This window comes from Peromyscus maniculatus, chromosome 4 (genome assembly GCF_049852395.1).
Source record: "Peromyscus maniculatus bairdii isolate BWxNUB_F1_BW_parent chromosome 4, HU_Pman_BW_mat_3.1, whole genome shotgun sequence".
Classification (NCBI taxonomy): Eukaryota; Metazoa; Chordata; class Mammalia; order Rodentia; family Cricetidae; genus Peromyscus; species Peromyscus maniculatus.
The window spans coordinates 102622505-102639086 of NC_134855.1; the positions used below are offsets into that span (position 1 = coordinate 102622505).

The 16582-nt window shown below is 45.1% G+C and overlaps 1 long non-coding RNA gene across 3 annotated transcripts; it reads left to right on the forward strand.

Annotated features, from left to right (window-relative positions):
• The first annotated feature begins 8141 nt into the window (after positions 1 to 8141).
• LOC143272981 (uncharacterized) lies at positions 8142 to 15840 on the forward strand. 3 transcript variants are annotated; one of them, XR_013050721.1, is made up of 3 exons: positions 8142 to 8455; positions 12072 to 12476; positions 13654 to 15840. It is a non-coding gene; the product is annotated as an uncharacterized LOC143272981 (long non-coding RNA). The 3 variants fall into 3 exon arrangements; XR_013050722.1 differs by lacking the exon at positions 8142 to 8455 and adding an exon at positions 8475 to 8868; XR_013050720.1 differs by lacking the exon at positions 8142 to 8455 and having other exon boundaries at positions 8475 to 12476.
• The last annotated feature ends 742 nt before the right edge of the window (positions 15841 to 16582 follow it).

The window sequence follows — 16582 nt, forward strand, 5'->3', positions numbered from 1 at the left end:
ACCCTACCCACAGCATTTCAGTCTGACACACAGGAGCCCATGTCCAGTGCAGGGAAACTAACCTGGACCCAACCAAAACTGCTAAGAGAAAATGGTCCAAGAAGGGACACTATTGTCCTTGAGCCTGGGAGAATGGTGACAACATTGAGGCAGAGAACTGAGCAAGGTGGCTACTTTCTTCCCAGGGCAGGAAACAAAATGTGCAAAGAAAATAAGGCAAGTCCTGGGCCCCCTGGACTCCAGCCATCTGCAGTCCGGAAACTTCCCAGACCATCAAATTCAGAGTTTCCATGATCACTGAGTCACTTCCTCGCAGCAGGGAAACGATAAGCGTACGTGGCACTGTGGATGCAGCTGGAGCTCAGGCCAGAGAGGGCTAAGTCCAAACTTAACCCTGAAGGTCACAGGAAGCCTTTGGGAGCCTGCAAGTATGTGCCTTATATCGTCCAAATTATGCCGCGGAGATGCACTTGGCGGCTACATGAGGAAGTTAATGATGTGGGTGAGCGGTGGGAAAGGACTTCAGAGCCTTTGCCGTGACACATTTAGAAAAAATATAGAACTCAGAAGTGACAGACCACACAAGGCAGTGCCTCAAGGCACTTGATATTCAAATATCACGGAGCCTTTGAATAACCTGGAATATCATTAAAATGCCCATTCTGAGTGGTTCCGAGCGACATCAAGTGCAGAGAATGGAGGAGGCCCCAGTAGTGAAGGCCTGACTGTGTGTTGTGAACACTCCAAGGCTTCAGACGCATGGGAAGTTGGGAAATTGGAAAATTGACCATTATCCACACAGGCCTGGTCAGAGGAATGACCAAGCTTTCCTCAGGGGTCTAAGTACAAGTGTTTATGGTTGATTGATGAATGTGACCAAAACAAGCAACTGCAGCTTCCTCCTCCTCCTCATCCTGGATGTTTACAGCCTGAGGCTGACCTACAAACACCCACTACAGATACTACCGAAGCCCTCTCCCTGTGCTGGACCAAATGAACACGCTGAGGTCTACAGTAGTAGATGTCACTTTGTTGGAGTGAGTGTACCCCAAGATCTTCTGTCCATGTGTCTGTATGTCTGTCCTTACTTCATTCCCTTGTCATCCGGAGCCAAGCATCACCAGCCCTGGCAATCAAGAACCTTAACCAGCAGGGGCTTACCCCTTAGGAAAAGGGACAGAAATACTCAAAGGTTTCTCTAAGATATAGCCCTATTCCCTGGGAGTACAAGCACTGGGTAGTCTGGAGTCCAGTGTGCAGCTAGTTGGAGACATACCAGGCAAAGAGTTGTATCTCTCCCCTCCAGTGACCACAAACTTCTCCAGGTGTGAAGCACAGGTATAAGAGATATTTAGCTATGGTTTCTCATGCGGCTTTTGAAACAGACTTCTTTAACTGTGAATGGACTGAGTCAGCTTTTGACCTAGTTCAGCTGTTATTGTTTCACACAAGATGTGATTTTTTTTTTACAGGAAAAAGAAAGAAAGAAAAGAAAACCCACAGCACTCCAAATCTCTCGGTTACCATCATGCAACATCATTATTAAAGCCAATCAACACATTTCAACTTGCAATTTCAGATGGAGTGTCTGAGCCTCCAGCAGCCCACTGAAGTCAGTTCTAAAATCCCTTTCCTATGGTCACAGGGCATTGCCTGTTGTTAGACAAGTGGCTTCTGGATCCTCTCCTCCACCCCTTTGCCTCCCTCTGACACGATGTTCCTCGGATGCTTGTCACCCAACACAATTTGGAAATCCCACATGTCACAATGAAGTGAAAGGATTCCAAAATTGAATTCTTGTAGTGTGTGTGTGTGTGTGTGTGTGTGTGTGTGTGTGTGTGTGTGTGTGGTATGTGGTGTGTGTGTGTGGTATGTGGTGTGTGTGTGTGTATGGTGTGTGTGTGTGTGTGTATGTGTGTGGTATGTGTGTGTGGTGTGTAGTGTGTGTATATGTGTATGAATATGTGTGGTGTGTGTATATGTGTATGTATGTGGGGTGTGTGTGTGTGTGTGTGTGTGTATGTGGTGTGTGTATATTGGATTTTTGTTTGTTTTTTAAAGAAAATGTGTGGGGTTGAGTTGGTAGGGAGGTGGGTAGAGGCTGGGGGAGTTGGGAGAGGGGGAAACCAAGATCAGAATATACTGCTTAAAAAAGTTTTTTTTCAATGAAAAGGGCAATAAATAAATCAATAGATACCTTATAAAAAACCTTTACCCATCTTTATTCATTTATGCACCGATGAGTGCTCGCGTACTCACTCATCACTATAATAGGATTTGATTTGATATGTGTACATTGGTAGATTTTAGTTTGAAAATAAGATTCCTTCTGCTATACTGGGGATTGAACCTTAGCCATGCTGGGCAAATGATCTAACCATTGAGTTGTATATTCCCTACCTCAAAATAAAATTTTTTTCTTAAGCCTGAGACATTTTTTTTGGATCAAGCAATTCCGCTGAAATTCTGTGGTTATCATTTAGATTGTATTTTTCAGTCATCTTGTTTCCTGGTTTCAGGTCATAGACCGTGGCATACAATCTGTAAAGAATAAAAACTGCAAATATAGCCGAGTGCCACTGGGCCTGACGACTTCACACAGAGAGGAAGAACAGGAAATATTAATTATAAGGTTGTGATTCAATCTGGAGGCCTCTAAGGGCACCGTCTAAATTTAGAACGAATGTGCCAATGAGTGTTAGTAATCGGCCCCTCTCGGCTAGTCATTTCCGTTTGCATCTTGAACTTGGCTTAATTAAGATTGAACATTGTGAGCTGAAAAGCGTATAAGGTTATTTTGTTGTTTGTTAAAAAAAAAAAAAAAAAAGAGGAAGAAGCAGACTACAAAATGATCACATGGGTTTGAGGGGGAGATGGAGATTCTCCACTGGGCCGATAGCCGTTTCTGAGGCAGGAGCAATCGTTCGCGCAAATCAGCACATGGGACGCTGCACCGCAAAATGCAGGGTTCCAGACGCAGCACGCTATCACCACCATTATTTGAAAGATGGTCACAAGAGGGAGAGAAGTCAGTGCGATCACACGTTTCCAGGCTGGGAAAAATAAAATAAATGTATACCTCTGGCAGAGGACCCAACACAAGCGTGGAAAGCAGAAGACGGCCGCCAAGTCGAACTCCAGGGCTGGAGCGTCTTCATGCACACCATGTGGAGGTTACAGGCACTGGGAGCCCAGCCATGCTGTGGCCGACACAGGGGGATTTCTCATTCCCACAAACTGTTTCCAGAAAGCCCAGGAACAATGGCACAGAGAGCTCCGCTAACATTATTGCAGTGTCCCCCAGGATTTGCATCCTGCGACTGATAGTGGATTTAGCGTGGCTTAATGATGCTGAAGCGTTTCTGCTTTCTGGCTTCATGGGCCCTATATAATACTGGCAGCACAGACTGTTCTAGATGCTAAAGTGAAGGCAGGTTGCACTCAGAAACCGTTCCCACGTAAGCGTTTCTGGTAAACTGCCTTAAGACAGCATAGAACAAAGGCTCCTGAGCTCTGAGCGTTTGATGTAATTTCTTTCCTCGCTTTAAATAAACACGTACACATCCTCGTCTATTTTTGCATTTGAAGCAAAGCTGAGACACCTGACTTAGTTGCTTTCCTTGGCTCTTGCATTTAGGGTGACATTTAGTCAAAACTGATCTGGCTCTGTTTTTCAGAATAAACTCTGTAAGTGACGACAAATCTAATTCCTCAATCAGTTACCAAGCTGTAATTGAGCAAACACAAGAGGTAATGAGCCATCTAGAATGCTGTGACCTACTCTGGCACATACTCCTCAAAGCCTCCTCATTCTCCCTGGCCATCGAACCCGAGACCCCGTGCATGCTAGACAAGCACTGGGACACTGAGCTACACCCCTGCCCTCTCTTCTGTTATTAAACAACTGTGTTTGACAAACCCTCCTAGCAGCATTTTGCAGATAATATTGTATGGCACTAAACAGCCCAAAGAATGCCATGGAGCTAGTCAGAGGCTGGGTCACCACTCAAGACACATAGTCTCTCTCCAGAGCCCGAGACAAAGACTGAAGCTACACTGCCTGCCACAATCCAAGTACTCATAACCTGTTGCCAGGTGTCCAAGCATGCAACTTGACTCCGGTCGAGTCATTGAACAGATAGTCTCAGCCAAGAGTGACTTTGGGCTTAGGAGGTGTAGTGTGACAACACACACATCTACTCACCCCAGATAGGAAAGACACAACAGACCAAAACCACGGTTTACCATGGTCCAACTTGGTGAACCAGTGAGTTCTCTGGGAGTTGCTTACAGGAATATGGGTGAAGGGTTACTTCCAGGAGCAGAAATGACTCAAAGACAGCTGCACCACCAAGGCCCACCCCAGCATGGGTGACAGCTCACAAAGATAGGAACCTGGAGCACAGTGCACAGCCTGCAAGCAACTCAACAGGCTGGAGAATGTCCTTTCCGGTGCCTCACTTGGTCTAAATCCCTTCCAGGCAGCTTGGATGATTTCTGTCCCTTCTAGGCATCTGGTCTGGTCACGGAGTCTTCTCTGCAGTCCAGCTTCCTTCCATTTGAGAGGGACTCTCAGCTGTCATTGCTTACTCTTTGCAGCAAGGGGCCTCATGAATCTGGTTAGTTTCAGGAACTTCCTGAAGCTATTTTGACTTGTTCACCTTCCTGCTCTGAAGCTTCCCTGCAGGGTGGAATGCTTCCTTCTCTCAGGAGGAAACTGCTCCACACCAGGAGGCACTTGGCAGTTTTGGAGGTGCAGCGCCCGCCTGCAGTAGCTAGAAGCCAGTGAAGCTGGTGAGCACACTGCAAGGCACAGGGCAGGCAGGCCCCATCACAAAAAAGTATTTGACTCAACTCAGCTGTTGAGAAAAACTGATTTTGGTCAATATCCAAATAATTTGCTTAAAATACATGGCCTCTCTTTAGTAACTGCTTTTTTTCTATTCCAAATAAAATGGGTAAGTTGGGGGCTCCGATTCCTCGTCTTATGTCTTCCTAAATTTTCCACTTTTTTGGGGGGGGGAATTCTACCACTAGCATCTCCACTTTCACACTGCCCATAGCAGGCACATTGCAGGAAGAGAAGAGGAAGAAAGTGCAGGCTGGGGTCTTGGCTGTTTGAGTTGACCCTGTCATCACCAGCCTGTAGGGCCGCCTCTGCAGTCCTCTCTCTCATCTCCCCACATGGAAAAGACGGGAACAGGCTGTATGATGGATCATCTTGCCTGTCCCTCAGCAGGAAGAGGCCATCCCGGTGGCCAGAAAGGCAATCCTTGAAAGGCCGATCTTTGCTCAGTACTGGTGGGGAATCTGAGCTGTGACTGCCATGCATTCGGGCGGAGACGAGAGTCTACTCCCAAGACTTGGTACCCGACTAGTGGGTAAGAACTAAAGACGGAAAAACAGTTCATCTCCAGATGAAAACGAGGTGTATTGGCAAGTTTCCAGACTTCTCAGGTAGAGAAGCCGCCCTCCCTTGGCAGACGAGACTCTAAGGGGCTTATTTGGGCTTAGGATGCTGCACTAGGGGGATTCTTCCTTCTTCTCTTTCTATTGGTCTGATGGAGTCTGAGCATTGTTTTTTTTTTTATAGCAGGCAGGGATTGGGCCTCTGTCTCAGTCTGCTTGCATGGAACTGACTGCATTGCTGAGAGTCTGAGGTACCGGGGCCACCTCAACCTCCTCTGTTCTTTGTAATATAGTAAGTGCAGAGCGACACACTCTAAGTGAGGTGAAGGCGCCTTACATTACAGGGGGGATGCAAACTTACTGCTTGGAACAAAAATCCATAAAGAAATGGAAACTCACAGCCTATTTCTGGAAGCAAAAAACAAAAGTAGTATAAAACTCAAATCGGGGCTACTATAGTCCCCTTCTCTCATTCTAGAGGCCCACGGCCACGGGTGGAGAAAAATGGGGCTAAGGAAAAGGCTGTAACAAGGTGGACACTCCACAGGGTAGGTCACAAGCAGAGTGAAAGGGGTCTGGTCTGTGCTCACCAAGTATAAGGGCCCAGCATTATCTGGCATGCACCAGACTCTAGGATCACCCTGGGTGCTCCTAGGGCAGCCCAGGGTGTCAGGGTAGAGGTGTTCTCAGTTGCATCTGGTAACATGTTGGGTGATGACAGCACACAGTCAGAATCCTGGCTGACTCACCACCCCTCACAAGCTCAGCCCTGTCCCCATTGTCCACCTGTATGCAGCATATCCTTCCTAGTGCCTGCACAGGAGCCCCACAGGACCAGAGACCCATTGACTTCTAGCCATGCCCCTGCTGCTACCCATGGGACAAAGAAACTCCTCATGGGTCCCCTGCCCCATGCCTTTCTAGGTACCTTTGTTTCGCGAGCTTAGATTGTAGCACAACACACAACTGGGATTTGTTTGGAGTGTGTGCGCTTTATGTGAAACTGTCACAAATATTGACAAAAACTTTAAAAAGAGCGATGGGATGTTTTTCTGAACCACCGAAGAGTGAGGGAAAAACTCTGTCCGTCACTTCTGAATAGCAGAGCCTTCTCCCAGGCAGCCCAGCCCAGCCCTCCAAAGGGGAAAATAACACTGAAACATGACCATCGTCTCACTTTTATTTAGGACTCACCTTTTGCTATAGTGATGCCAAATAACGCAATCTGAACAAACAAATGCCATCCAGCTATGGACTGTCGCCAGTCGTTCCTAACTTGGTGTGTTAAGAACAGTGAGTCCTCTCTCTGTTGTTCTCCGATAATTTACCGCAATAATATCCTGACTGTGCATCTTGGGCAGGAGGACCACTCAAGTTCTGCTGAGGCTCCCCCTTGGCCTCTGTGAGGCAGCACACGACTCTGTCCCACTGGTGCCGATGCTCACATCGGTCAGCTCATTAGCCTGGTGACTTGCCAGCTTCTCTGTCCTGGTTGTCTTTATTTCTTTTGAAATTTTTAAGTATTTTTAGGGAAGTATTTTGAAACTTGATAAATTTTCCATTCCTTCCAAGCCTTTAATGTATTCATTTGTGTGTTGATAGCACCATGGGCTTACGGTCACCTGTTTTAGTTAGTGGCTTCTAATGTGTTACCATAACTGTTTGTTTTGCTCTGTTGTCTAGGAATCAGTCAGTGGGAGCCCCTCAGGCTAATTTCTTTGCCCATTTGGGATGCTCTCCACTTGTTTACTGGATGTATCTTTACTTTCTGACACGAGGAGTTGCTTCAGAATTATCTATATTTTCTCTGTCTCATCTCTGGGATTTCTTAGTGGTTTATTTTGAATGATAGCAGCATATAGTTACCAAGACATGAATATCTGCCTTGCTATTGGGGTGTTACTGTTCCCAAACTGTCTATGTATAGAGCTAGCAGATACATGTGTGTATGTAGATAGATGACAGACAGACAGATCCATCTCAGGAGTGTATGGGGACACTGAAGCCAGAGAGGCAGAGCCCCATCATGGCCTGGTGTGGGGATAGCTCTTGGGGCAGAAGTGTCTCATCCTTTTGGGCTCATTCTCTTCTTTTTCTTGAGGCTGTGTGACCTATAGCTCAGTCCTTCTCACACAGAAGGAACCACGCCCCAGAGTGGAGAGGCCCCATGCAAGCCAGAGTCTGTGTGGGGCAGAGGGAAACAGGAATAGACTCAATCAAGGTCTCACGCCTGGTGCTTCTGCCTCCCAGTGGAGGAGTCTTTCCAAAATCCCCTAATATCCTGGGAGTGTCTGCCCACCTGAGTCTCTTCCAAAAGATCTGGATGCATGACTCACACCTGTCACCCTGGGGGAGCTGTCTAATGAGATCTATCAGCTATCTCTCCAGCTATGTATCTACCCACCTAATTTTCTCCCTTTTCACATTCGTACTTCCCTTCCCTGACAATGAGAAACCTGACTCCCATTATCTTAAAGTGTTTCCTTGTCTACTCATGATCCCAGGAGGCACCACACATCCTGTTGCTGACTCACACCCTCCCTCCTCCTCTCGGGCAGGCTGCCCTCCCCCACGGCTTTCTGAATTGTTCAGGAAAGGAAGGGATAGGGATATCCCAGGAAGGAAGGAGAGGAAAGGGAAGGGTGGGACATAAAAGAAGAAGGAAGTGCCTCTGCTCTTTTGATTATGCAAAATAATAACATTTTCGTGCACATTCCAAGCCTCGCCAACACTGTAAGCATGTTAGTCAGGGAGGTTGGTATAACCACAGAAGGGAATGCCCCAAGCCTTGGCACGTTGCAAGCTGAGGCTGCTGCTTTGGTCAAGCTTTGTGGCAGAGCTGTGGCAGCCTCTGGATATACCTGTAACCAGGAAAAGAGACCCTGCGCTGTGACTCGTACATCAGGAAGTCAAAGCCAGAGACCGAGCTGCTGTGTTTAGTGCACACAGATGTGAGAGTGATCACAGGATTCCTAGGGAAAGACGGATGCTCCACCTGCTACCCAGGATACCTTGGCTATTTATCCATACAGCTGCTCTCAAGAAGGTGCGTGCACTTGCAGGAGGCATAGCCTGCTTTGACAGAGAGCTACCTGTAGGTAGATTGCTTATGTTTGTGGCAGTGTGTGAAGGTGGATACCCAGTGTCCTGCTGTGGCCTGCAGCAGTCAAAGGAATTCTCTTCTGAGACCTCTATTCAAGTGAAGCTGGGATTCTTGACTTTTCCACAGAAGAGAACCTCAGGGAAAGCCAGTATGAAGGAGAGTTGGGGGGAGGATGACATTTCAACATAAATCTAAGTACAGAGTTAAGAGAGAGGCTCTGGGGAAGGACAGATGCTCAGAAGGTGTGGATTTGGGCTTCTCACGTGTGTCCACTGTATCCATACATAGAACTTCGATTTACATCCTTCAGATGGTGTTTGGGAACGAGTCCCCACACACCCCTTCCCCTCTTGTTGGTAAGTAGATCATAGAGTGGCTCTGAAGATACCATAGACAGGATTACAGTCTGATAAGGTCACGTGGGTCACAAGGGTTATACAAGGAGCAAAGAAATGTGTAGTTGAGGGGGGTTGATGTGTTTCGGTTTTGGTTTTAGAGAGAGAAAGGTGGGGTTGCTAGAAGTGCAGGTTTACAGCTTGGGAAGGAGCAAGTGCCTGCGACTTGTGCCTTAAGCACAGCTCATTGCTATTTTAACATTCTCATTTGAAACAAAGGGCTATTGAGCACTGGCTTCTCTTCCAGAGGACCCAGGTTTGATTCCCAGCACCCACATGGCAACCTCACACCTGTCCGTAACTCCAGTTCCAGGGGATCTGACACTCTCTTCTGACCTCTACAAGCACCAGGCACACAAAGTGGTACACACACACACACACACACACACACACACACACACACACACACACACACACACGCAAAATACCCATACATACAAAATTTAAAAATAATAATTTAAAAAACTTTAAAAGGATTAATGTCTCTAATTAGTGTGTAGGCAACCTTCACAGTAAATTCTGTTAATTGTCTGGAATCCTGGCTTCTCAGCTGGTAAGAGGTTTTGAGCAGACTCAGGGTGAAAGATTTCTTTCCCTTCCCACACCCTTCCTACCCAGCCTTCCATGTGCTTGCCCAGACAGTGAGGAAATGTTCACTTTGTCTTCCTCATGGCCTGAACACTGGCTGAGCATGTGAATACCCTCACTGCTGAGATGGGAACCACACTGCCTGACCCCAGAGCAATTCTGCAGGACCAAAGTAAATGTGGTGCCACACACTTACATCACCTGTCTGCATCTCCAGACTTGCTTTCCCTAGCTCCTCTTATCTTCCCATGGAAAGGCTTCCTCAAAACATCGCTTTCTCATGCCTCCCCCAGGCCTGATGCTGGTAGGATCCATGGGCACATTCTCTCAGCTCTATTCCAGATGGCATTTGCTACTATGAACACATATGCTAATATGTTCTCTTGGTAGGGCTTACTTAATAGTTTGCATTTTTGTTCAGACAACTTCCATCATATGTTGTCGCTGGTATCAACCTTTGCAAAATAGTAGGATGCCCTAACAAGATTCTCAATTTGCACATGATTTTCTTCTTAAAAGATCTTGTTTTCCAACTAGCTGATAAGATGAGAAGTCTTTCAAGTTTAGTGGAAAGAAAATAATACAAAGTAAAGCCAAAATTGAATGCTATTTCTAACTTATCCAATTAGCAAAGACTTTGAAAATTGTCTTAGTCAATCCTCTGCGGGTGGGAGTGCAAATTGGTACCGCCCTTTGCAAAAGCAATTTGTCAAAATGCATCAAGAGCTGAAATGTGTCTCAATCCTTTGGCTCGGTGTGTATACTTTCAGGAATCCAGCCTAAGGAGAATCATTTGAATTTTGGATAAAGGTTTACGTATTAAAGAGTTTATCTTCCAACACAGGAAATAAATTACATGTTCAAGAGACTGCCATCCTGGAATAAATGAATAAATGGTTATCTGATTGAATAATTTTATATGGCTATAAAAAGATGTAAGGAATATTTAATAATATGTGTTTTTAAACAGATTAATAAGTTGCACATACCATCTAGAAATACTATTTGAACTAGGCAAAAAAAAATGTGTCCTTGGGAAAATAATATTTAGAATAGAAACATAGGAAAATATAAAATGAAAGTGGTATTTCTATTTTCTTTAGAGTAATGCAGATGCAAATGCATCTCTCTCTCTCTCTCTCTCTCTCTCTCTCTCTCTCTCTCTCTCTCTTTCTGTGTGTGTGTGTGTGTGTGTGTGTGTGTGTGTGTGTGTGTGTGTGTGATGTCATCATTTTTGGCAATCAACATGTGTTACTTCCCTAATTAAAATATGCACTTTAAATTTGTACCAGCTCTTTCCCTGTTGGATTTCCCCAGGACAGACACTATCGAAGCATGTTTGGTTTTCAGTCCCTGCCCCCCTTATCTTTATAACACCACCTTTGCCATCTTCTAAAAGGATCTTCCTTGTAGACAGTGGGGCCTGGGCAGGTGGCCCAGTGGGTGGAGTGCCTGCTCTGTTAGCATAAGGACTGGGTTTGCACCCCAGCCCTGCTGTAAAGGTGGGGTGACGTGTGCAGCTGTAACCCCAGGGCCAAGGAAGCATGGAAATGTAGCTCCATAGGGCTCATTGGCTGGCCAATCTAGATATATTAGTGAGCTGGGGGTTCAGTGAGATCCTCTCTCAGAAAATAAGGTGGAAAGAAATTGGAGAAGACATCCAACATTGACTTCTGGCCTTCCCAAGCACACACATGTGTACACACACACACACACACACACACACACACACACACACACACACACACACACAAACAGATAGAAAGAGACAGAGAGTTACACACACAATAAAACAACAGGCCAGACTGTATAAAGTACCAAAGAACCCCCTAAAGGCCACACTATGCAAGCCTTCCTTGTACCTCCTGACAACACTGTTTCTAGAAGACTACTTCTCACAGCTCTAATAGGACATCCTGTGTCTTAACCAATCATGTTCCCTGAGTAAAGGAGGTAGCCAGATACCTTGCTGTCATTTTTTTTCACAGATGCTGATGTCTAGAAGAGACTTCAAAATATAGATTTTCATTTTTGGTTCACTCAGGTTTGGCCCTTTCTGCCCGTTTCCACTGGACATAACAGCTGGTACACAGGGAAGGCATCTCTCGCTGGCAAGGCACTACTTAAAGGCCTCTACAAGGTTCTGGTGAAAAGTTTCTGGTACGCAGTCCAGCCAGACACAAAATTATGCCTTACCTTATTAAACAAAACTTACGTTAACCGTAATGTCCAGGAACTTTCCTCATGAACCATGTATCTTAATGGGTACCTGAGTTTATAGTAGGAGAAAGTCAGTGCCTGACTCCTGAACTCACATTAGCTGATGCAAGGCTCCTTGAAATCTTGAGCCAGACAAATGGCCTTCTCCATGGTGTGCATCTTATGGTAGACAACTGTGACACAGAAATCACTTATCTTGTTGATGCCTGTGGCAAAGCCTGTTGAGAATTCGTTGGACGTTTTTCTTGCCTGTTCTCTTCCGCTCATATGGACAAAACTGCCCCAACTATTTTCCCAACTGCACTCTCAGTAGGAATTATAGCACTACTAACAGTCTCACTTTTTATATATTACAGATACTACTTCGCTTTTTCTACTGAAAGAATGTGAAGTTTCAAACATATGCCTCCATTTCTGGTGTCCATTCTGCCCCATAGGAAATATGTGAGGCAATGGCCTCCCAACCTTCATGTCTGCCAAAAGAGCAAGGAGGGCAGGACAGTGAACCAAAAACTCAAAGCCAGAGGTGGGCTGGAAATCAAATACAGGAAAAGGGTATGTGTAAATAAAAATCATCGCTGTAGGTTTTCTCCCGTTTCCTTGAGAGTGGAAACGTTATATGGGAACCTGTAACCCTGATCCTAACCATCAATCAAATTCTCTCTGTATAATGGAAAACAGACTTTTAATACTACCATTCCTAAACTTCTAAGTCCACTGACAGAAGGCGAGCCACCCCAGAAAAGGTTAAATAGTCCAAGGTAAGTATTTGGGGGGAAAAAAGATTGCAATGAAAATTGCTACTTTTTCTAGTTCTGTATCCGTTAAAAACATCAGTGATTTTGTTTAAGTAGAGCAAACCATTTATATTAAAGGTTTGATGTGTTAATACATGCTGGTGTCATCAATGACTGAGAAACAAAACAGTGGAGGAAGAAACAGGAAACACACACACACTAAGGTAGTAAGTTCCTAGAAGGGATGTGAGGGGCTTGGGGAAACAATTGAAAAAAAGGGGATCAAAAAAGGACAGATAAACCTAGGAAAATGAGCTGCTCTGGTGGGTGGCTGGGAAGTTAGCAGCTGGTGCTCAAGCATGGCCAGAGAGAGAGAAGAGGATAGAAAGAACTGGAAAGGGATTTGAGAGATCAGGGTCTAGGGAGAAAGGCATGTGCAGAAGCCTGGGAAGTGATCCAAAGACCGAGGTGCCAGTTAACAGGTCCCCAGTGGTTGCTAAGAGCAAGGATTTGGCCTGGAGCTGAGAATTAGTCTTGGAACCCTACAGAAAAGAACAAATAATCCCCAAAAGGCCAGTCTAAAATTCAATTGTCTGATCCTGTTAGGGGGTCGGAGAGGCAGGAAAAGACAGATAATGAGGGAAAGAAGATGGGGGGAAATGGGGGTGGGTATCCTATTAGGTCAGCCCTACATTAGATGGTTCTGATCAACAACAGTGTCAATGGACGAGCAGAGCTTTGTGACTGACTACCCAGCAGCCTTTGGTGGTCATGGTGCCTAGGGTCGGTCTCCTTGAGCGTGGGTCATCTTTGTTCAGTAAGTTTCACATGATGAAAGGTAGAAATGGCTATAAAGTTGTTCGAACTCTGACACCCAACACTCTGAAAATGTGGTGGGCTAACTCCAGGGACACGCTAGGATGACGCCCAGAAGCTGCATCAATGGTTGCGTGCAGCTTGCAGTGTATTAGCAGGCAGGGAAGGGCCTTGAGCAGGCTGGGTATGTTGTCATGTTTAATAGTCTGCCTTTCCCAGGCCACTTAAAGGGCTTGCTCTATAATCTGAAATTTAATCAATCTTTGAAGGAAACATAAAGCTCAAAATGTTACTCTCCGGGTTGTGATAGAGACTTAAAAAAAACACTCTCTAAGGCCTTGAGTGAGTCCTGTTTGAGAGTCTCTCACTGATTCTCCTCCAACAGAGCCATAAGGAGAGACGGGTCTACCTTCACTGTGACATGGGTGTCTCCAGCTGGCTATGGAGAGCTTTGAGTAGGTCTCTCAATAACTCCCACCAAGCAAAAAGATTTACCTTTTGCAGGGAGTGGAGAAGAAGTCGCCCAAGCTTGTACTGAAGACTGTGATTCGCAGCATCTGCTACTGACCCGCAGCCACAGGGTGCCAAATGGATAAGGTGTTGAGAATGAAGACAAACATGAGTGAAGAGAAACCATAGATGTTTCACCCCAGGAGAAGTTGGCTGCCTTCACCCCAGAGAAAAGACAAAGAGTGCCCCCAGGAATCCCATTTGTCGTTTCCTAGTATTATCTATCAGAAGGCAACTGAGAAGAGGGGCCTCCTTAGAGAATAGGATGTGGAGATAACCCCCCCGGGAGTCCAGAAAGAGGACTACCTGATTGAAGTTTCTCTACAGCTAATGTTTTCTGAAGATTTGGCTTCTTCCACAAATTCTACAGCAAAGTTTTGAAATACACCAAGTTTATGATTGATATTTTCCAATTTCTCCTTTCTGCCCCTAGATCTCATAAGCTAGTGTCATCCAGGCCTCCCACATAGGCTTGGCTGCTCAGGAACTAGTTAATAATTACCCCTTCATTTCTCACTCAAGTGGGTGTTGTGTACCACCATCTTAGTGGCTCAGGCTGCTATAACAAAATACCCAAACCTAGATAACTTATGAAGAGCAGAAATGAAATGCTCAAAGTTATCTCATTGAGAAATGAGAAAGCCCAAGATCAAGGAGCTGGAAGACTCGGTGCCCAGTGAGGGCCTGGTGTCTCTGTCTGTTTCAGTCTTGAGGAGAACAGTCTTAATTAACAGTTGCCTGTCTCATTCTGGAGGGCTCATCTTGGGCAGTTCCTACAAGGCCTGCCCACTTCTATCATACTGGATGTTAAGTTTCAGCACGTGAATTGGGGGGAGGTGTAATGTAAATTTCATCCAGCCACTAGAGAAAGGAAGTTGAACGCTATGGCCCATACCATCTGGGATCTGAGAGTCTTGTAATGAGGGCTGCATGGAGGGGAATAACTATGCTAGGATGTCAATGCTAAGGTGAAAGTCTAGACAGAGAGCCTGGTTTGCAAATTAGAGCACAGAGCCTAGGTCTGAGGAATAAAGGATCTGAGTCATTCTTCTCAAGAGATGTCACTTCAGTCAAGTGAAGAGAGACCAGAGACCAGGCTAAGGACGCAGTATAAAGACACTCCAAGAAGACAGCCAACCAAGGAAGCAAAAACGCTGGACCTTTGGGCTGTGCATGTAGCAGAGAATCTCTGGAAAGAAGCCAAAGAGGAATAGAGAGGTCTTTTGAAGACCCTGTTAAGAAATTTGGACCCCAGTGTTTTCCTTCCTTGGACTAGTCAGCTGCTTTCTAAATCCACGGCCAGGAGCGTCAGTATTGCTGGATGCTGTTGACAGGTCAGTAATGCTTTCCTTGGGAGAAGAGGGAGGTCAGTGGGAAGTTTGCTTTGAGAGTGCATCCCATAGTTCTTGGGATTGAACCCAGAGCCTCTGGCATACTAGGGAAGCACTTGACCTCTGAACTCCACCTCAGATTTCAAAGGTGGATGCTTGTTGGCCTGGCAACAGTAGGTTCCTTAGGCCATTGTGCCTGGGTATCCACCCTTTCGCTCTGAGACCCTCCGGCCTCTCTCTCCCCTAATTACCGAATTGCAGAATGTTCATCCTACATTCAATAAAATCATCCCAATGTCAGAGTTGAAGTCAGATTCACACTTTTAGAATTATGTGTTGTAAACAGTTTTCAGCTCTGGAGTAAGGAGCATAATTTTAATAGTTTTTCATTCTAATGCCCTGTTTTTACATAGCCTGATTGGAAAAAGAAAAAAAAAAGAAAAAAGACATTGACCTTTTGGAGTTTTTTTAAAGTTCATTTTACAGTCTGCATAATAAGGCAGTGGCTGCTTTGATGGTATTTTGTACCAGTAATCAATGTTAGAGATGGCCTCACCAATGACTTGCATTGGAATTTTATTTGATTTACATTCTTACATTTACAAAGCAATTTTCTCTGGCATGTTATTTTTCTTGTAAGTTGCACTAAAACATGATGTAAGTAAGTAGATTACATTGGTAAAGGACAGAAATGTATTACAAATGAAATAGCATCAGAATAATTAAACTTTTTTTTTTTTTTAAAAAAAAGACTGGGTCAGTATGTCTGTTTTTATTTTTTTAAAGACAGTTCCTCTCTGTGTAGCTTCAAACTGTCCACAAATTATTTTTCTTCTGCCTTGCCTCCCTTAGTATTGGGATTACTGGTGCCATGACACCTATAATATGCACTGCATTGTGTTAAAAACTATAATTAAACACATACAATGTGGACAATTGTGAAATGGCTTTGTAAACTGGAAAGACGTAATAGTAGAAAAATGTTCCTTTAGAATGCCCATCAGTTTGCCCAACCGTGTGCCAGTGTATGCACACAGCAGAGGCTCATGGAGCCACAGAGCTGGGTGTTCTCGACAGACATTTATCACGCAGAAATGGTTCTGTCCCTGTTGGGACTGCTGCAGCCTATTGAGGTAGGGTATGTCCATGCATACGCACATAGACTCTGTTGCTCACACATGCACGCTCACGAGCATCAGTAGTTACACATTGTCATCCTTTCTTAATACAACAAGAAGTCACTGAGGTTTTGGCTGATGTTTGAGCCCCAGAGATCAAGAACGCTCACTCCTGACTTTCAACAGTACCGAATCTTCACCATTTGCTGACCATTGCATGCTTTAGGCTTGGTGCTTTGCTTACCAACTTGAATGATATATTTATATAATCATGTCATATTTACTGTAAATATTTTCTAGCTTCACACACATATGAAATTTCTATCTATGTGAACTTGGGGAGTTATGTCAACCT